Source organism: Conger conger, chromosome 11, assembly GCF_963514075.1.
Source record: "Conger conger chromosome 11, fConCon1.1, whole genome shotgun sequence".
NCBI lineage: Eukaryota > Metazoa > Chordata > Actinopteri > Anguilliformes > Congridae > Conger > Conger conger.
Window position 1 is genome coordinate 1,566,703 of NC_083770.1, and position 22,331 is coordinate 1,589,033.

At 44.9% G+C, this 22,331-nt stretch overlaps 1 protein-coding gene across 1 annotated transcript in view; it reads right to left on the bottom strand.

Moving 5' to 3' along the window:
- The window catches only part of rfx3 (regulatory factor X, 3 (influences HLA class II expression)), a 31,171-nt gene extending 21,285 nt beyond the window's left edge, over positions 1 to 9,886 (bottom strand). The window contains exon 1 of the mRNA XM_061260840.1: positions 9,794 to 9,886. The gene's annotated coding sequence lies outside the window, so the exon portion shown is untranslated. The remainder of the gene's footprint in view (positions 1 to 9,793) is intronic.
- Between the last annotated feature and the right edge of the window lie 12,445 nt (positions 9,887 to 22,331).

Genomic DNA, 22,331 nt, shown 5'->3' on the forward strand with positions numbered 1-22,331 from the left:
AATATGAAGCTCGTCATTATTCCGGAAAGTTCTGCACCTCACAAGATGGGGACAGTTCAGATGCACGTTCTGAAGAACCACCAAGTGAATTCTTACTCTAGCATTAACTACTTACTCCAGCATTAACTACTTACTCCAGCATTAACTACTTACTCCAGCACAAACTACTTACTCCAGCATTAACTACTTACTCTAGCATTAACTACTTACTCTAACATTAACTACTTACTCTAACATTAACTACTTACTCTAGTATACACAGGAAAAGTTCCAGTATACATCAGTGTGAAATGTAAAGTTCAATTTATTTGTTTTATAAAATCAATTTAATTTAAATTAATTTTTCAAATTAATTTTATAAAGCAGTGCTGAGAAACAGCTCTTCCCAGAGCCAGAAGAGCATACCTTTTTAAAGAACACAAAGCCACAAACCCATGACCTGAGAAAATGCTTATTCCTCCGATTTAATACTGTCATTGTTTCTCTTTTTTCAAGCCATCTGAATTTCCTTAAATAAATGTTCTGCAACTTCGAAAACAAGCGTTTCCATAGCAACAATTAATTGTAAACCCAAAGAGGCTGTGGCTGCTAGGTCTAATTTAAAGAAAACTGTAGAGGTAAGAAATTGTTAAAAAATATTTGTTGCCATTTAAACAGAACATTATTTTGGAATTATTTACACACTGAACACTGAAACCTATAATGTATTCCTACCCTGGGTCAAGTTCACCTTCCCTGCACATCATGTAAATGTTACTTGTTGATCAAGAGGTCAGAATGATTTATGTTTCAAATAATTGTCAAATTTTTTAGAGACACTGTCACAACGACTCTTAGATGTACTCAGCTAAGTCAACCATGTGTCCATAAAACATCTGCTTTATTGTAACAGGAATAAAATGTATAATTCAAATGACACAACACAAATAACAAGATGAATGCCTCTAATTGAGGTTATTCATAATCTCACTGGACTCTAACAATGATGCTGCTAAAGGATCACAAGGCAAATGTTTTAACAATTATAATCAACGTAAAGAGTGATCTCACGACTACTCACACCACGGCGCGGGTCCAGATGTGGGCAGAATGTCCTCGCTGAATAGAGGCGCGCTTTCGGGGGTTTTCATCAGGAAAAAGGACACCGCTAAACTTTCACTGCTACCTCGGAATGGGCCAGACATTAACGACGCCAAAGCGCTACGCTTGTGCACGTCCAAAACCGCAGGGACGGAGGGAACCGGTCCGAGCGCTACGCGTGTGCACGTCCAGAAACGCAGGGACGGAGGAAACCGGTCCAGTTGCAGATAAGATAATTTTACCCTGCCGCTGCGACCGGCTTCTTCCATTCAGAGCCAAGCACCTGCTCCCCGTGGTGGGCCTCAGCGGAGCTGAACGCTACCGAGGAGGCTGGGGGAGTGGGGCTGGGGGGTGGGGGAACCTGTTGTAAACAACCACCTGGCTCTCTTCTTCTACCCACCCCCCACGCCGAATGCGCTCCCCCGTGGCCCACTTAAACCCCGTGCTCCAGTGAGCATTTGCAGGCTCCGCGCGGAGCCACACAGCCACAAAGGCCCGGAGAGACCGGGCTGCTCACCTCCGCCTGCCCCTGCCCTCCTCCAACCGGAGAGAGACATCTGGGGAGCGGGGGAGGGGTCACTGTGACGTCAGTGCTGTGGAACATCCCAACCCGGGAGCGCTTTCCAGCGGTCTGCAACCTCAGGTGAGAAGACTGTTGTCTTTCGCCCGAGTATGCCAGTGCATTCACACTGCGAGAGAGACAAATAGACCATGCATACCTCTTACATACTCAACAGTAGGAACAAAAATGACCATGGAATAATATAAGAGTATTTCATTTTACTTCATTTAATAGCATGAAACTCAGCGATTAATCACGATTACTCTCACAGTACACTGAGCAGGAGTCTGCTGCACAAACAACGCACTGAAGCGTTTATGACAACAGCGTAGCGTGTAGAAAACACCGAATTTTCATTTCTTCTCCAAATACGCGCAATGTCTGATCATGCTGACCTAGAGTTGAACCATGATGTAGTTCCAAAATGGTTTATACATCCTTAATTTAATCTCGCCGCAACTTAATTGATTATTAAAAGGAGGACTAGGACAAGGGACGTGATTAATTGCGCAGACAGGTTGGCGACTCCTGTTGATAATGACACTGCTGTGATGAGCTGGGAGTTTTATCTTCTATTTCTGTTGCACACAACAAATGAATCATCCGCGCCAGCGCAGTATCTCTCCACAATACAAAACGCCGTCATGCTTTAATCACATTCCTGATAAATCACACCCAATCAGCTTATGAGGATAAAATGAAACGTTTAACATTTGGCCCCCACTGTTCAACATCCAGGGTGCAAGATGTGTTATTTGGCAGAGCGTTTCTATGGTTCACTTTCAAACTTGTGGATATGAAGGGTTGATTTAAAAAAACAACAAACAAATTAAAAAACTTAAGCAATAAGGCAAAATCTAGCCTAATTAACACAAACAATTCTAAACGTGAACTCCAGCAACCTTTTTTCTCTGCACAAAAGCCTTTAAGTTCTTCTTGAAATGAAACATATTTCGGAGTTGAGTCATGCTGGACTACCTTTAACTCATAGGTTAGGCTATGAATCCCGTCAAATACAAACACCAGGCGTCTCGATTAAAACGAAGCCAATTGTGACTGGGATGTTTATTCACAGGGGGTCGGCATCTGTTCTGGTCTACTGAGGCCGGGGGTCTTGCAGTGGACGTGGTCCCTGGCCTTAAAACCCGACAGAATTTCAGACACGAGGTCGTAAAAATGGATGAATGAATAATTGAGTTGATCAGCTGCGCTCGTTAAGCATTTGGAAGAGAAACAGGATACAGGGAGCAGGTGGCGTGGGTCCTATTTTTGCAGCACACCTGTCTTGAGGTAAGTGGTAACCAGAGCTGTGGACAGGACGGGTTCTCTCTTCCCGTCCTCACAGGAGGAGGGGCTACTGAATAAACCCGTTTTTTAAACTTATTTTTCTCCTCTTTTTTTATTTTCTGACCCAGAAATCAATCCATGTCTGCCACTGGACATTTTAACCTGTTACATGTTCCTACTAGGAGTTCAAAGTAGAAGTTAGGAACATCCTGTGCGGAAGTCTTTTTTCAGAAAGCGCCACATATTAAAGATCTGTGGATCCACCTCTCCCCATCTGTAACTGAGGTGGCTTCAAAATGACGTTTGCAGGAGCAGGAGCAAGGACTCACTCGCCTCCTACCCTCTCACTCGCTCGCCTCCTACCGCCTCACTCACTCACCTCCTACCCCCTCGCTCGCCTCCTACCCCCTCACTCACTCACCTCCTACCCCCTCACTCGCCTCCTACCCCCTCACTCGCCTCCTACCCCCTCACTCACCTCCTACCCCCTCACTCACTCACCTCCTACCCCCTCACTCACCTCCTACCCCCTCACTCACTCACCTCCTACCCCCTCACTCGCCTCCTACCCCCTCACTCGCCTCCTACCCCCTCACTCACCTCCTACCCCCTCGCTCGCCTCCTACCCCCTCACTCACTCACCTCCTACCCCCTCACTCGCCTCCTACCCCCTCACTCGCCTCCTACCCCCTCACTCACCTCCTACCCCCTCACTCGCTCGCCTCCTACCCCCTCACTCGCTCGCCTCCTACCCCCTCACTCGCTCGCCTCCTACCCCCTCACTCGCCTCCTACCCCCTCACTCGCTCGCCTCCTACCCCCTCACTCACTCGCCTCCTACCCCCTCACTCACCTCCTACCCCCTCACTCACTCACCTCCTACCCCCTCACTCACCTCCTACCCCCACACTCGCCTCCTACCCCCTCACTCGCTCGCCTCCTACCCCCTCACTCGCCTCCTACCCCCTCACTCGCCTCCTACCCCCTCACTCGCTCGCCTCCTACCCCCTCACTCGCTCGCCTCCTACCCCCTCACTCGCCTCCTACCCCCTCACTCACCTCCTACCCCCTCACTCGCCTCCTACCCCCTCACTCGCCTCCTACCCCCTCACTCGCTCGCCTCCTACCCCCTCACTCGCCTCCTACCCCCTCACTCGCTCACCTCCTACCCCCTCACTCGCTCGCCTCCTACCCCCTCACTCACCTCCTACCCCCTCACTCACCTCCTACCCCCTCACTCACCTCCTACCCCCTCACTCACCTCCTACCCCCACACTCGCTCGCCTCCTACCCCCTCACTCGCTCACCTCCTACCCCCTCACTCACCTCCTACCCCCTCACTCGCCTCCTACCCCCTCACTCGCCTCCTACCCCCTCACTCGCTCACCTCCTACCCCCTCACTCGCCTCCAGCCCCCTCACTCATCACCTCTGTGTCCCGCCCCGCCGCACACGGAAACAGAAAAGGCTACAAATTCATTGAGACAGAAATCACAGCCTTACAAAGACCTGACATGTGCTGGACCACACGATACGTTGAAAAGTGCTTCAGGTGCCATGATGGAGAGACTGACTCAGAACATAAGCTTCAGAACTGAACCGCGTCCTGCTGATAAGGCAGGCAGTTTAAGTGTAGCTCCTAGCACCTGTAGTGGCTCAGAGCTAAAACATGAGTCTCACTGGAAATGTGTCACATTTGCAAAAAAAGATTCTTGCTGGAAACCTGTTGATTTATTCAAATACAATTAAACTATAGCAGACATAGAAGGTAAAGAGCTACTGGTTAATATTTATAATCTGTTGGTTTGCAAATTACCAGAGACATCTGTAATGTACGTGTACACACACACACACACACACACACACACCTCTGAATCACCCGCTACATCACTTGGCAGGGGAAATCTCTTTTCCGGCCTGTCCTTTGGTAGACACTATCAACAACCCTGATAAGAACTACAGGCCACTATCGCCCTTTAAAGACAGATTTACAGTTTAATCAATAACCTCAAAGCAGTAAAGTACACTGATAAAATCTGAATAAACTCCGTCTGCTACAGGCACCAAGTCCCTCTGTGAAAAATGAGCTATCTAGCACCTGGACTTCCTTCCACCACTGGCCAGTTGCCCATGAGCTTCTCAATCCCCGTCAGAATCACAGCAGACTTGTACCTGTGCAGACACCCTGTGAGGAGCACAGCAGACTCGTACCTGTGCAGACACCCTGTGAGGAGCACAGCAGACTCGTACCTGTGCAGACACCCTGTGAGGAGCACAGCAGACTGTGACGTCTCCCCAAAAGGATCTCTCCCGCGGGGCCACTGGAGCGAAAGGACAGACGTGAGCAGGAGCGCGAGCCAGAGGAGACGCAGCGACCGGAGGAGACGCAGCGACCGGAGGAGACGCAGCGACCGGAGGAGACGCAGTGACCGGAGGAGATGCGGGCCGCGAGAGAGAGGAACTCCGGAGCTTTGAAGAAGCCGGGAAACCGAGTTTGGTTTCAGTGGGGGGGGGGGGGGGGGGTTCCCTGCGCTGCTGACACGGTACAGTAAATAGCTTAATCATTTGCAGCCATCGCAGGGGAAAAAAAAAAGGAGGAGTCACCTCACCAAACACTCGCTCCACGTATTGACCCACCGCTATTTATGGCCACAAGACTGTACACAGCTGTGGGAGAAGCCGGCTGCCCTCTTCTTTCAAACCGACTGACACCAGCTCAGGTAAACTGTGTCTCTGAAGCCCTCTGCCAGACAATATATGATAGACAAAAGGCCAAGTAACGTAAAATGGTAGCACTACGACACGCCAATAACATCAAGGCAATAACAACCACAAGCACTTCAGTCTCAACTTTGAGCATTCAATCCAAGCAGGTTTTGTACAAAAGTAACTGAGTAACAAAGGCTAATGCTTGCATACCGGTTCCCTCAAATTGAAGCCAGGACTCTCTTTGACGCGACGAAGGGCTTTAATCACAGTTCCGGCACTTTCTGTTTCCAGCTGAGCCTTTGTTACCCACAATTCTGTAAAAATGGTACTGTGTGTTCTCACTTCAACAATCACATCCCTGCTCCCTGCAGTGTGAGCCAAGGCGATCGTATGAGGACTGTTCAGGTCTGACCAAGGCGATCGTATGAGGACTGTTCAGGTCTGACCAAGGCGATCGTATGAGGACTGCTCAGGTCTGACCAAGGTGATCGTATGAGGACTGCTCAGGTCTGACCAAGGTGATCGTATGAGGACTGCTCAGGTCTGACCAAGGCGATCGTATGAGGACTGCTCAGGTCTGACCAAGGCGATCGTATGAGGACTGCTCAGGTCTGACCAAGGCGATCGTATGAGGACTGTTCAGGTCTGACCAAGGCGATCGTATGAGGACTGCTCAGGTCTGACCAAGGCGATCGTATACGGACTGTTCAGGTCTGACCAAGGCGATCGTATGAGGACTGTTCAGGTCTGACCAAGGCGATCGTATGAGGACTGCTCAGGTCTGACCAAGGCGATCGTATGAGGACTGTTCAGGTCTGACCAAGGCGATCGTATGAGGACTGCTCAGGTCTGACCAAGGCGATCGTATACGGACTGTTCAGGTCTGACCAAGGCGATCGTATGAGGACTGTTCAGGTCTGACCAAGGCGATCGTATGAGGACTGCTCAGGTCTGACCAAGGCGATCGTATACGGACTGTTCAGGTCTGACCAAGGCGATCGTATGAGGACTGCTCAGGTCTGACCAAGGCGATCGTATACGGACTGTTCAGGTCTGACCAAGGCGATCGTATGAGGACTGTTCAGGTCTGACCAAGGCGATCGTATACGGACTGTTCAGGTCTGACCAAGGCGATCGTATGAGGACTGCTCAGGTCTGACCAAGGCGATCGTATGAGGACTGCTCAGGTCTGACCAAGGCGATCGTATGAGGACTGTTCAGGGCTGAGGTAGATCACCACAACTTATCATTCAGCAGATGACAGATCTGGACGGTCTTCAAAAGTGAACCATTTTAAACAAAAAATTATTCATCAACATGACCTTAAGCAACTTGGGTGCAACTTGACCCTGTACCATAAGGTCTGTTGGGTTTTGATGAAATACAGAATATGCAGGCCTAGCAGCTAAAACACACCTCATTTCAATGGTGTAGCTATCTTAACATATCGTAACATGCAAAAGGTAAATGCATTACTGAAACATATGGAATAGCTACTTGATTGTTAATCTATGATAGTTTGTGCTTTTTTATGTACACCCCTTTAAGAATTGCTGTATGACATAGCCAAATGTTCAGTAGGCTGTTGATTTTTTTTAACCAAACACAATTGCAGGCACACACAGAGAAATCTGAGGAATTATATTAAATCATTATTAACACACTGACAATATTCCGTATTTTCTTTTCATCCAACGATTTAAGGGTAATTCGAGTTTTTTCCTCCCATACACACACACAAAATTGATTGCCCCCTTATTTAACAATAGCCTTGATGATAAATTATACATTCCTCCAAGTAAAACGTATGTGGGGCCATTTCAAAAAATAATAAATTCACCTGATTATATTTTAACAAGCTGAAATAAAATAATATGGCGAATACGGAATCAAGTGACATTACAGGCCTGTACCCTGCTGGGCTGTATTTTCTATAACACACAGGTAGTGTGTTGCTAAGGAAAGTGGAAGTGCTTCAGTGGCAGTGAAACATACTGCTATTGCACACCTATGCTTTCTGTGACAGATGCAAGGCAGAGCAGTATATTCCTGAAGCAAGATAACTGATTATGATATCTGAACGGTTTGAGTCAGTGTACCAATTAAACCCAAGATGGCAGTAAGGTCTACCTGCACAATCGAAAATAGAAAAAATACAAGAACTAATTTTTAATCGTAATCATGACACATGCAATCCAACTGCCCTATGCTATTACCTTTAAAGGCAACTAATACATAATCAGATTGTGTAAAGGCTATAACCTTGGTATAGTAATCTATACTATAATATAGTAATCATAAGATGTTTGCCTCTAAACTCTGCATTAAGAAGATGCCGTTTGTACAGAGAGCATTGGTTGAACAACCCGTGACCGGCCTCGGGCAAGCACGCGGTGGTAGGCAATATGGAATGTCGATATTGATTCGATGCCCATCCTCTACTTGGTGTTTTCCCTTCGTTTTATTGCTTGCTAAGATAACGATAAATTGTTATCATGCCTAACAAAAATGAAAATGATTACATCACCAAATGATCAATGGGGCTAATTTCCAAAGAACAATACGGTCTAAATCTACATGACCAGTTTATGAGATTAATGGAAATGCATTTTGCACTTTTGAGCTTTATGTGCGTAGTAAATAAATGGTGAACAATGCCATTATTCAGGGTAAATTGTTGAAATTAATTGCGAATATAAAGCAATCAAAAACTAACTTTGTGAACAATCCAATATTTCACATTTCATCGGAGCAGGTTACAAAACCCCCGAACACATGCACGTCCACGTGCGCGCGCACACAAGGATAACCGAGAGGAACACTGGCTGGCTTATTCATCCAACTAGTTCATCTTTATTGCTATGTAGCGTTTGAATAGCACAAATTGACACCTGTAAAACGAAATTTACTAACGCTATATTATACTTCGGTGTGGTAGAGATTTGGAACAGCCAGTAGTTAAACCAACTAGACTGATGTAGAGTAAATATATTCATTTTACTTAATGCTAAAACACAATAATATTCACGAATCACCCAGGAAAGCATCCTATGTCCTATCTCGCAATCTCAATTTCCCGTTTAGCCCTTCTTCACCTTTATCTGTAACACCGAATAATGGTTTTAAACTGTGATCGACATCAAACCATACAACAACGTTTCTGCCTTTCAAAATAAACAGCTATTACTACTGTCTAACCTACGTTAGCTAGCTACCACAGCTGGAGTGTCATCACCAGCGTTCTAGCACATTAGCCACAGGCTAACAATAGCCGTCAATATATTACAATTATCATTATAACAGCTAGCTGCTTACTAGAGAAATTATTGATATGCAAATAAACAAAATGCCCAAATTCGTAAGTTAAACATGTCGAAAATGCTGTAGAGGCTTCAGCTTGAAGAGCTAGCAACCAATTTGCGTGTAACGTTACTTTAGGAGAGATCTATTGACTAATGTTAGCTCGCTCTGTCATGAAGCTAACCTATCAGCTAGCTAACTCCTGGCAAATGCGTTGCAGAATACAGGTTCGATAAGAACGGAAACTGATTATTAGAAATTAGTTTCTTGATTATTCGGGCAAAAGGCTGTCCACGCATTTATCTCGAAAACGAAACCGGTAAACTAATTCAGATTTTTGAAACAGAACATTTTTACTACCTTGCTTGCTAACTGATAAAGACTAAACAAAGGGCAACCCTAGTAGCCTGAAAGCTAACTTGCGTTGTACCTCGCTATCTGGCTATCTATTGGAAAACGTAATAAACAATATACAAAATAAAGAGATAATTCTACATTAAATCCACACCAGCTAGTAAGTGAAAAAATAATTGGATAATTTGTGAATATCGACTTCACTGAAAAATGCAAGTGGTTGCGAGGGATATCTGATGTAGGAAATGGCTAGGCAGCTAGCTAACTAGCTAGCTATTATTTTACAGCAAGCGAGGTCCTGTTCCAGTAGCTACTAGCTAGCTAGCTATTGCTAGCCAGCTAGGAAGCTACCCAACGTTAGCTAATTCATAGCGAAGAGAAAGAGAATGAAAGAACGAGAGCATAGACTGGCGAATTATCAAGGCGAATGATGTGTTCAATAGAAGGCAATTTATAATCACGGACAGACAGTAACAGAGATACCATAGTAAGGATATATTCACCTGGGCTGAGGACTAGAGGGTTGATGAGAATGTGGATGGTGAAGGTGGTGTGATGGAGCGAGGTTGTTGTTGTTGGTGGGTTACAGTCGCCAGGACTACGGTGACTATGGCGCTGATTCACTGGGCAACAGTTGCTATGAGACTCATTGGAAGAGAGGCTCAACCGAACGTGAGCCGTAGGAAAAGGAGGAGACTGCGACTACGTTTTCCCGTTTTAACTGCGTTTCAAACGCTCTCTTGAAGTTGAGCTTTTAGCAGTTTTTTTTTTAGTTTTTTTAATTTTATTTTTTTAACCACTGGTTAAAGCTAACTGACATTACGTTATATTGTAATAATCCATATGCCGTTTTGAATGACTGAATTCAGAATTCTAGTAAACTACCCTTTCTTCGCACTAATGAACCAATTGTGATTTTGCTTGCGAAAAACACTATTCGTATTCGTTGGCACAACCATTACAATAACAGAATCTTTATTTTCAGATGGCAATTAATTGAAATACAACACGTGTACATATTCAAACCCATCAACTCTGTTGCTTCAGCTTGCTGGTTGATATGATTTTAAGATACTGAAAATTCTAAAGAAAAACAATCACCTTTTTCGGGGGCCTTTGTAAATTGTTGGTGGTGCTAAATAAAATGGTACCTGGAATATGCAGTATGTGTATTGAGAAATAACTGGAATATACAGACGGGTGGCAAATTACAGGAAAGACCAACAAAGTGTCTTCGTACAGTGTTGGGCCACCACACCCCTCCAGAACAACTTATTCTACAAGTCTCTGGAACTCTACTGGAAGGATGAACACCGTATGATTCCCATCATTTTCATACTCATCAAACCATTCAGTGGAGTAAAGACCACTCCCATCAGCATAGAAATGTTTAATCATAGGATATAAGTAACTCGGAATAACTTTGTCTTGATTTGCAGTAATCCTTTCATCTAAGCGGGCAAGTGGACCCAAACCATGCCAGGAAAATGCCCTCCACAACATAGCAGAGCCACCAGACCCCAACATTGAAGGGGTCAAACATTCTGGCCTGTACCTTTCTCTTGGTGTTCACCACACATTAGGGTGCATCAAAATACACAAGTTCAGCATATTGATCTGTCTGGATGCTAAAAGTGTTCCATTTCATGTTGTAACAACTCATGCAAAAATATTTTTGCAATGCGTGGTGATTTAGAGGTGCAACCACACATTAGCTTTTTTGGCTAACCAGGCTAGCCATGACAAATCAGGTTTTTTTTTTGTCTTTCTCTGGTGCGATCACTTTGTGCTTTGGTTTCAATGTTTTATACATAGTATCTTTACTTGTGCTTCTTTATCCTTGCAGAACAAAGAAAAATATTTCTTTAATAGATGGCATAATATATTATAATTTCAAAAAGAAGAATAAAAGTGCATTTCCCCCAAATTGAGCTAAATACAGTGTATATTCCATTACATTACATTACGTGGCATTTAGCAGACGCTCTTATCCAGAGCGACGTACAACAAAGTGCAAATCAATCACAAGAACAAGTGCAAAAGTAGACCTGAGAGGACAGTACAGTTCCGAGTCCTAGTGTAAACATGCAGAAATTCTGAACCCTTGAAGAGTACAATCAACATTCAAACTAGCATACCACTGTTGGCAGCTATAATACAACAACAGCCAATAAAAACAACAATACCTATACAAGTAAGTATATAATTTATAAAAGACAGAACATTGACAAGAATGGAATTTGCACCAATAAACTGGATGCCAACAGAAGAAGAAGAAGTCTAAGACATATGGCAGCATGTCAAGGCCAGTGATTCTTATGACATGGCATGGCGTTTTTATGGAGTATACTTATTAGTTCAACAACTAATCATATTTCAGATCAGCTACGCAACAGAAGACCGATCGCGCCTCCAAGTGCTGGAGGCCATTAGTGAAGAACAACATGAGCAGTGGACACCACCTCCCATGTGCGCCATGTGGGATAACAAGTTGAGGCCGATGCTCAGCAATATGCACCAGTTGGAGGAGCGTCTGACAGTGGTGGTCGGAGATGCGGAGCGGCTCAAACTGCTTGGTGTGCCAGCATATGAAGGGCACTGACGAGGCATGTGGAACAATCATGGCCCGGCTCACGTGCCAGCTGCTGCAGGAATGGTGCTGCGCTGCTGCAGGAATGGTGCTGCGCTGCTGCAGGAATGGTGCTGCGCTGCTGCAGGAATGGTGCTGCGCTGCTGCAGGAATGGTGCTGCGCTGCTGCAGGAATGGTGCTGCGCTGCTGCAGGAATGGTGCTGCGCTGCTGCAGGAATGGTGCTGCGCTGACCAAGTTGTCAACATGGCATTTGATACCACCGCGTCAAACACCGGCCATCTCACGGCAGCCTGCATTCCCATCCAGCTCTCACTGGGCCGACCACTGCTCTGGTCTGGGTGCCGGCACCACATCGGTGAGGTGCTCCTCAGCCACATTTTGACTGACCTCAAGGTAGAGACGTCACGCTCACCAGAGGTTACCTTATTCACACATCTGCGGGACAACTGGAACCTGCTGCCACATGATCACAGCAGCCCATTGTCCTGCTACAATCCTGGAGACGCCGAACCACCGTTCCTTGGCGAGTTGCGTGCTGAGCTCACCATGTGTGCTGCAGGAGTGCTCGACTACAAGTGAGGTGACTACCGCAAATTTGTGCAGCTGTGTCTTGTGTATCTGGGTGTAGCCTCTGCAACGCAAACTCCAGTGACCTTCCAACGGCCCGGAGCGTTGCACAAGGCACGATGGATGGCCAAGCTGCTCTGCACTCTCAAGCTGGCCTTGATGGAGCAGCACATCGCATTGCTTCCCCAGGGCACTATCACCACACGGCAGCAGGTGCCAAAGATTCTGGCATTTGCCAACTTCATTACTCACATCTATGCAAAATGGTGGCTGACCTGTGACACTGCCATAGATGCCGCATGGAATGATTTCACACTCTACCACCACTCGTGTGCATGCAAGTCTGTTGATGAGGGCATTGCAGCCTCAACGATCAAGGCACTGGAGCGGCACCTCTGGTACCTGACGGGTGAGATGCTGCCCCTGGCACTCTTCAGCACCAAGGTACCAGTTGGCGAGCGCCGTGCACTTGCAGATGCTATCTTGGAGCACAAGCCGGCAGATCTCCCCATGCGAGCCCCACAACTGTGCTTTGGCAAGCCAAAGTTTTCAGCCCTGTCACCGACCACCAGCTTGTCTGATCTCACCAACCCAGACTGCTGGTTCGGCATGCACCAGCTGCACATCGATCCAGCATTTCTCTCACTCAATGTAGAGGATTGGCCTACCAGTGTAGCATTCCAGGCGGGTGCAGTGAATGTACGTGCCATCAACGTTGTCAATGACTGTGCTGAGCGTGGTGTCAAACTCATGTCAGACTTTGTGGTAGCAGCCAGGAGTGAGCAGCACCTGCAGAATGTGCTGCAGGCAGTTGAGCATGACCACTCTAAACAGCCAAATCTTCACGGCTGCAAGCGCAAGCTGAACACAGACCAGAACTAGAACTCTAGAATGCTTGACAATAATACGTATTTCGGTGGTTTAATTTTTGTTGTTCTCCAAAATTTTGTTCTTAACTAAATACATTTTTGTTATTTTCAAAAAATTGTTCTTGCATTTTAGAAATTGCCATGTCAGCCTTGATTGATCTGCAGAGGTCGGCACAAGATGAAGGTTTCTTGTGGCTGCATGTATTGTCTGTGTCTACAGCACATTTTGGAATATTTTTTTGTTTTGTTAATTTTTTGTTTGTTAATTGGGGATTTTGGGGGGGGGGGGGGGCTGATCTGTGTTTTGAGATACATTTGTATTGTGTTTAAGAAAAATAAATAAAAACACTGTTAATCTGCAAAAAAAATAGCCATGTCATGTTGTAAAGGAAAGCTCCGAAAACACCCAAAGAAGACAAAATTTCAGAATTTGCACCTCTAAATCTCAATGAATTTTTCCAGAACTTTGCAAAAGTCATTTTTATGGGCATTTGAACTAAATGCAACCCCAGACAGTTTGATATGTTGACAATAAATATTTAGCATTGCTATTTGATGCACCCTACCACACATGCATTCACCCACTTCTCAAGGATATAGTGAAGGTATATGATGGGATATGGTGAAGGTATATGATTGGATATGGTGAAGGTGTATGATTGGATATGGTGAAGGTGTATGATAGGATATGGTGAAGGTGTATGATAGGATATGGTGAAAGTATATGATAGGATATGGTGAAGGTATATGATTGGATAAGGTGAAGGATGACTCGTCTGAGCATATCATTTTTCCCACATCTCTGTAGACCAGTGATCGAATGTGCTCTTTCTGACCCTTTTTACTGATACCTTTCCTGTGGATCTACACTCAGTGAGCACTTTATTATTTATGAGACTTATTGGTCTTATGCTGCTGTAACCTATCCAGTCAGAGGTTTTGACGCATTGTGTATTCAGAGATGCTCTTCTGCATACCACTGTTGTAGTGTGGGGTTATTTGCGTTACTGTCACCTTCCTGTCAGCTTTGAGCAGTCTGGCCATTCTCCTCTGACCTCTCTCATAAACAAAGCATTTTTGCCCACCCTGTCTGCCACCAACAATCAGTCCAAGGTCAAACTCACTTAGATCACATTTCTTCCCAATTATGACATTTGGTCTGGAAAAAAGCTGAACCTCTTGACCATGTCTGCATGCTTTTATGCATGTAGTCACTGCCACATGATTGGCTGATTAGATATTTGAATTAACAAGCTGGTGTACAGGTCTACCTAATAAAGTGATCAGTGAGTGTAAATACAGATGTCACTTTAGTCACATTTCTACTGAAACAGAAGTGAGTTGGTCAGTCTTTGTTACTGAAGCCCCAATAATGAACCATCTTAAACACGTACAGTGGGCTCCAGAATTATTGGCACCCTTAATAAAAAAGGACAAAAAAGGCTGCATATAATACAATATAGATAATTATCCATGTTGTTTATGTTCAAGCATATGGGACAACTACAGTGCCCTCCATAGCATTTGGGACAAAGACCCATCATTTATTTATTTGCTTCTGTACTCCACAATTTGATATTTGTCGTTTAAAAAATCACATGTGGCTTGGTTTCACCATGTAGAAATGACAGCAGTGTTTATACATAGTCCCCCCATTTCAGGGCACCATAATGTTTGGGACACAGCAATGTTATGTAAATGAAAGTAGTCATGTTTAGCATTCTGTTGCATATCTTTTGCATCCCATTACTTCCTGATGTCTGTGACCTATCAACATCAACAGAGTCTGGATATCTTACTTTTAGGTTGTCCTACCTACTAAAACTCTTTGCATTTGAACAGATTTCTGGGAATTGGTGGGTGAGACTATATTCAGCTGTAAATTATGCTGATACAGTGTAGAACACATTTGTTGGCTTTATGTCATCAAGGGTCCAAGGTATCAAATGAGCCTCAAACCACCGTGGTGCTGCCAGATATGCAGTAGATACTTAATTTTGTTCATCTCAGTCTAAAGGAATTATATTGTCTTAATCCATTCATTCCTGTTTCACTAGAGTATTAAAATGAGGTAACAAGCATGCAAAATCCCTTTGTCAACCATCAGCATGGGAAAAGCCAAAGAACTGTCAATTCAGAAGACACAGATGGTAACTGACCATCACAAGTTGGATAATGGGTACAAAGAAAATACATAAACATTATTATTATAATTTACAGTCTGGTGCCAGCTCAGTGACATTTAAGGCCTACCATATCCATAGAAGCATGTCCAGTGTTAATTCAACTTTAATAGAGTACATATGAGTCCAATTATGGATTTGATTGGAAGACCCTATGTACTCTGTAAGTTTTGATTGGGGGGGCTTGAGTTGGGGGAACATTTGGCTGAGGTGGAACATTAAATGCAGTGGAATGCATTGTTTGTGGAGGGGAAAATTCACAGAACAAAAGATCTCCCTCCTAAAAGCATGATAAACAATCACAAGTCAAAATCAGACTCCACCTTGATGAGCAGGCTGGTTCCTCCAAAACATTTGATGATTTATGCTAAAAGTGTATCAATATATCCGTATTAAAGTATGATATGTACCCCATATAGTTTCAAACTGATTAACTGCTAAATTGTGTGTCTTGAACTGTGTAGACAGTCAAGGACACTGGATGTCTGATATGCCTGTACAGCTGGTTTCTCCGGGACTCTCGATGATTTATGCCAGAAGTGTATCTATATGCAAGTGACTTATAATCAATATATCACATGTACGCTGCTTGTTATCAAATCAAATGAACCTAGAACATTAATTATAGCTGAGCTTATGAAAACACAAGAAACCACAGTGAAAACTGTTGAAATGAGAGCAAAGAATGCAATGTACATTTACTCACTTAGGAGAGAATAATTAATAAAAAGTTTAGTATGTCTGTATATTAGAAAAGAATATTAAAAGATAATATGAATCAAATGTTTAGTATGTCTGTATATTTTACAGAGTGACATGCATGGATGACGTGTGTGTTAGAGGGTAGTTCGCAAGGGCGGGGGCGTCCTAAATGGCAAATGGTAAATGGCAGGCATTTATATAGTGCCTTTATCCAAAGCGCTGTACAATTGATGCTTCTCCATTCACCCATTCATACACATACTCACACTCCGACGGCGATTGGCTGCCATGCAAGGCCCCGACCAGCTCGTCAGGAGCATTTCGGGGTTTGGCGTTTAAAGTCACTTAGATCACATTTTTTTTCCATTCAGATGGCTGATCTGAACATTAAAGCTCCTGACTGGTATCTACATGATTGTATGCATTGCACTGCTGCCACACAATTGGCTGATTAGATAATCACATGAATAAGTAGGTGTAATAAAGTAAAAACGTTCCTAATAAAGTGCTCAGTGAGTGTGTCAATAACAAACTGTCACAGGCCGCTGACACACCCCTGGGCAGACAGAAGAGATGGACACAGGGAAGGAGGAAGATTGTCCGTTTTCAGCAGCGTTTTAATAATTCACAGGATCCAGGGTCAAAACGATAAACCAGTCCTACTGAACTCCACGTCATGGGGGCCGCAGTGTCTACAGGTATTCGCTCCTACCGTGTGCTACACCACCTGATTTCACTGAGTATTTTATGTGGGTGAGTGTGTTTTACTGGGGAGCGTGGGGGAGCGTGTTTTATTGGGGATTGTAGGAGAGCGTGTTTTACTGGGGAGCATGGGGGAGCGTGTTTTATTGGGGAGTGTGTTTTATTGGGGAGCGTGGGGGAGTGTATTGTATTGGGGGGCGTGGGGGAGTGTATTGTATTGGGGAGCGTGGGGGAGTGTGTTTTATTGGGGAGCGTGGGGGAGTGTATTGTATTGGGGAGCGTGGGGGAGCCTTTTTTCTTGCGGATTGTGGGGGAGTGTGTTTTATTGGGGATTGTGGGGGAGTGTGTTTTATTGGGGATTGTGGGGGAGCATGTTTTTTGAGGGAGCGTTGGGGATTGTGGGGGAGCGTGTTTAATTGGGGATTGTGGGGGAGCCTGTTTTATTGGGGAGCGTGGGGGAGCGTGTTTTATTGGGGATTTTGGGTGGGAGCGTGTTTTATTGGGGAGCGTGTTTTATTGGTGATTGTGGGAGAGTGTGTTTTATTGGGGATTGTGGGGGAGCGTGTTTTATTGTGGAGGATTGGGGAGTGTGTTTTATTGGGGTGCATGGGGGATTGTAGGGGAGTGAGTTTTATTGGGGTGCGTGGGGGAATGTGTTTTATTGGGGAGCGTGTTTTATTGGGGTGCGTGGGGGAGTGTGTTTTATTGGGGAGCGTGGGGTAGTGTTGGGGAGCATGTTTTATTGGGGCTTAATTCTGGCTAATGAAGACGAGACAGAAATGAATGATGCGGTTGCAGTTTACTGCAGTTGCACACTGGGGACTGGGGTTTGATTCTTGGTTCTGCCAAAAGCCAAGTTTGGCCGGCTCACGTGGAGCAGCAATAATTGGCTCACTGCTCCAGAGGGAGGGACTTGGCAGGGTTAGTAGATTGCCGCACAAACAAGCACTTTGAGCGCCTCGGAATCACGGTCACGACTTGTGAGATGAGACGGCTTGAAGAAGGCGTGTCGCTCTCCTGCCGGCCGCCGAGGGACGGGGTGGGAGCGGTGTATCTAATACTAGCTCTAATTGAATCAGACGGGGTCCAATTGCCTACCAAATTGGGAGAAAAAGGGAAAAAAATCGGATAAAAATATTTAAAAAAAAGAAATGAACGATAATTCTGTTCTCTTGAAACCTCTTACACCGCAATGACTCCCAGAGCAGAGATGGAAGGCCTCCTGGCTGAATTCACACAGCTTGGGGGAGATGCAGGGTAATTTAGTATGCTGTTGCAGAATTCTGAGCCTTTGGTAAACCCAATGAGATTGACACATAGGACCACTAGACACATACATGACTTAAGCCAGGAGAGGAAAAACAATGACCTGAACTGTAAGGACTGTGTGTAACTAGTATAATATTACCATTATCGGCAACACTGATACAGCTGTTGTGTCGTGGCTAAGGTACATGACTGGGACCCGCAAGGTTGGTGGTTTATTTATGGCCATGATAGAATCATGCACAGTCTGTTGGACCCTTGAGCAAGCCCCTTAACCCCACAATGCTCCAGGGAGGACTGTCCTCTGCTTAGTCTGATCAACGGCAAGTCCATTTGGATACAAGCGTCTACTAAAGAACTGCAATATAATGATAAAAAGAATGATTGAAGATGAAGAAAGAAATGATGATAATAATTATTATGAATCCCTGATGTGGGGGATCTACGATGCTTCATAAATAGAACCCAACAGGAAAAATGGAATCAAAACTCGATTGAAAACATAATTATGGATGCAGCTGTGAGGGGAACAAATCAAAACATAGGCTCATTAATTCAATTTATCAGTGCATCGTTCTCCATTAACTGCAAAACAAATGTACATAAAACAACATGGTAATTACTTAACTTAATTCAGGGAAAGGCAAAAGCAAAGAAACAAACAAACCACAGTCACACAGCAACAACGTTTGCATTACAGCAATACGGTTAGCCGTGAAGGATACACATGTTGGGGGGAAAGAGCTGGGAGGAAGGTGATATCATTATTATACTGTGCTGTGTGAATGCGTGTCCACCTTCAGTCCTCCAGCAATCCTCCACACAGAGGACATTATTTACAGTCTCCAGTATGGGCACACTGCTGTGTCCTGACTGATGAAAGATAAACTCTGTCAGGAACCAATTGACTCAGGGATAATGTGAATAAGGCAGGCTTTAATGACAGGGCAGATCCAAAACGTAATCCAAAAACAGGCAATGGCAGTTAAAAGTTCCAAAACGAAAAAGACAGACCAAGGTACAAAAATGAAATCAACAAATAGAGTCCAAAACCAGGCAGAGAGTAAAAAGCTGTAAAATCAAAAAAACAGACATTATAACAGTCATAATAACAGGGGCAAAGGCCCGGGAAAGAGCAGGCTGGAACCAGGGGAAAGGAAATAACAAGGGCAGAACTCTGAAACGAACTAAACCTGAACGAATTAAACAGGGGAAGGAAACAAGCATCAGGTGTGTGAACTGGGGAACAGATGATAAGGAGCAGGTAAAATGAATGACAAGAGACAGGAAGGAAGTACATACAACAAAATGGAACACAGGTGAAACAAATGAATGAGGGACAATGAACTGACAGACTGACTACAGTGAGCACAGAGGGTAAAAAGGAACGAAAATGCTAAGAACTTAGACAAAAACAGGTACAGAAAAACACCGAACCTGGCAAACTCTGAGTTTCCATGCATAGCAGGCAGGGAGGTGGAGGAGCAAAGAGGTGTGTGATTTTTTTAATATATGGTGAATTCAGCTAATTTGGGACACTTCAATTTCTGAGTCCTCACCACCAGTATTACAGAGAAGCTAAACCTGAAAGATCCCCAGAACCAAGGACACAACAACCTTACCTATAGGTTAGCAATTACAGCAGGTGTTGTTTGTTACCTTCATCACACGTTGTATAGAGGAATCTAGCTGCCCGTTCACTCTGAGCTTCTAGTTCACTCTCACCTCCTTTCAAATCCAAGTGACTTTTTTTTATTTAACAAGTTTAAAGGGAAGCGTCTTTCCAAACTTCAATGCCAAATTATGTTGAAAAATCATGCTTTATATTGGTCCCAAAAACAAACAACAGACAGACATTTTATTAGCAGAATGGACTTGCACGGACACACACACACAAACACACACACACACGCAAACACACAAACATACACACACACACACACGCAAACACACAAACACACACACAAACACACACGTACGCACACAAACAGGCAAACACACACACACGCACGCACACAAACACACACACACACACGCAAACACACAAACACACACACACACGCACACAAACACACACACACACACCCACACACCATGAGAGGCTTCTCATGTCAGGAACACATACAATTTAAATAAATGTAATGTACTTTTTTTTACATTTCATTTTCTTAAAAAAACCCCCAAAAAAACATTGGCCTTCATTATGCCCACAAAAAGCTTCTTTGGCAGACAGATTATGTTGCATTTGCTTCCTTTTTTTTGGGGATTAGCCTGAAAATATTTGCGTTTTCCATTCATTTCCAGTCATGGTGACAACCATCACTCCTGCACCACAACGTGCTATGGTAAACAATGTCAATTAAGAACTCGTTAGATAAACTTGTCTGGCAGATTCCAAAAGCATGCAAGGATTAGAATTGAGTTTCTTTTCTTCAAGGGGTCTGAAAAAGACATTTTATCTTTGGCCTGTCTAGAACTAAAAATATACATCAGTAAAGTAATGTACTGTATCTGCAGACACAAAATTGCAGTAGGCCTGCTATATATGACCACAGGTAGCTATCTGGGGGATGCATTATTGTTCTGCAGTGGGTTGGTTGCATTTTCTCCTGGATTAGTTAAGTATTATTTGTTTGCTTGCTGATTCTAAATTCAGTTTAGTTGTCATTATAGTGTTCTGTTGTGTACTTGTTTGTTTGTTAGCTATTACAAGTGGTGTTTATTTAGATTCAGTGAAACTGGGTTAGGTGTTTGTTTCTCTCAGGTAAGCTAGGCTATTAAGTTAGGCTATTGTTTTACTGGCTGGCAGGCCACAGCTTTTGTTGTAGGAGGAGCCAATACTTTGCACCCTGCTCAGGGTATTATTACTGGCACACCTGAACTTACTTCAGTGTGCATTATTGTTCTGCAGTGGGTTGGTTGCATTTTCTGTATTCAGCGTCAGTGTTATTTAAGCAGTTGTGTAGCGCACCAGCGGCAGCTGTGCGCGGCAGCCTCGGCTACTTGCCTCGGCGTACGAAGTCGCAGGTGTACAAAGTCGAGGGTGTCTATCTACTGGTGTCCATCGAGGCTGTCCGAGAGCCTGATGTTTGATTTTGTTTTTGCTGCCTGCCCTCATTCCACTGTGTAGTATTCCCCTTGTCCTCCCTAGTTCCCTCCATGTGTTTCCTTCCCATCCCTGTCCTCTCTCCTCTCCCCAGGTCCCAGTCAGGTAGGAGGTTCGCCTCCCGCCAACATGGGCAGAATATCTCTAACCTCATCTTCCCTCCCAGATCCCCTGGTATTGATCTCTGTGTGGCTGGTGGCCTCTGGAACTGCTAGTCCGCCGTCCAGAAAGCAGACTTCATATCTGCCTATGCCTCCCACCTCAACCTTGACTTTCTTGCTTTAACTGAAACGTGGCTCTCACCAGAGAACACGGCCACCCCGGCTGCCCTTTCCTCTGCCTTCTCTTTTTCCCACACACCCAGATCCTCTGGCAGAGGAGGTGGCACAGGTCTCCTAATCTCATCCTCATGGAGATCTAGTGTCTTCTCCTCATCCCTCTCCTTCTCCTCTTTTGAATTTCATGCGGTTTCTGTTACTCTGCCGTGCAAACTGTTTGTTATTGTTGTTTATCGCCCCCCGGGTCCTCTGGGGAACTTTTTGGATGAGATGGACATCCTCCTCAGCTCCTCACCTGTCAATGACACCCCCCTGATCCTCTTGGGTGACTTCAACCTCAACTCAGAGTCCACCCAGTCTACCTTTCTCTCCCTCCTCTCTTCTTTTGACCTTACCCTCACTCTTTCCCCTCCCACCCACAAAGCAGGCAACCTTCTTGACCTCATCTTCACAAGGAGCTGCACAACAACCAACCTCTCTGTAACACCACTCCATATATCTGACCACTCCTTCATCTCTTTCACTCTTCCACTCTCCTCTAACACCCATCCACCTCTCCCACCATCCACTGTCACCTGTCGACGGAACCTACGCCACCTGTCTTCCTCCAGCCTCTCATCTACAATCCTCTCCTCCCTACCATCTGCGGAGTCTTTCTCTCGACTGTCTCCCGATGATGCGGCTACAACTCTCATGTCCTCCCTCTCATCTTCGTTTGATTCTCTGTGTCCCCTCACCACCAAACTAGCTCGGGCCTCCCCCCCCAGTCCTTGGCT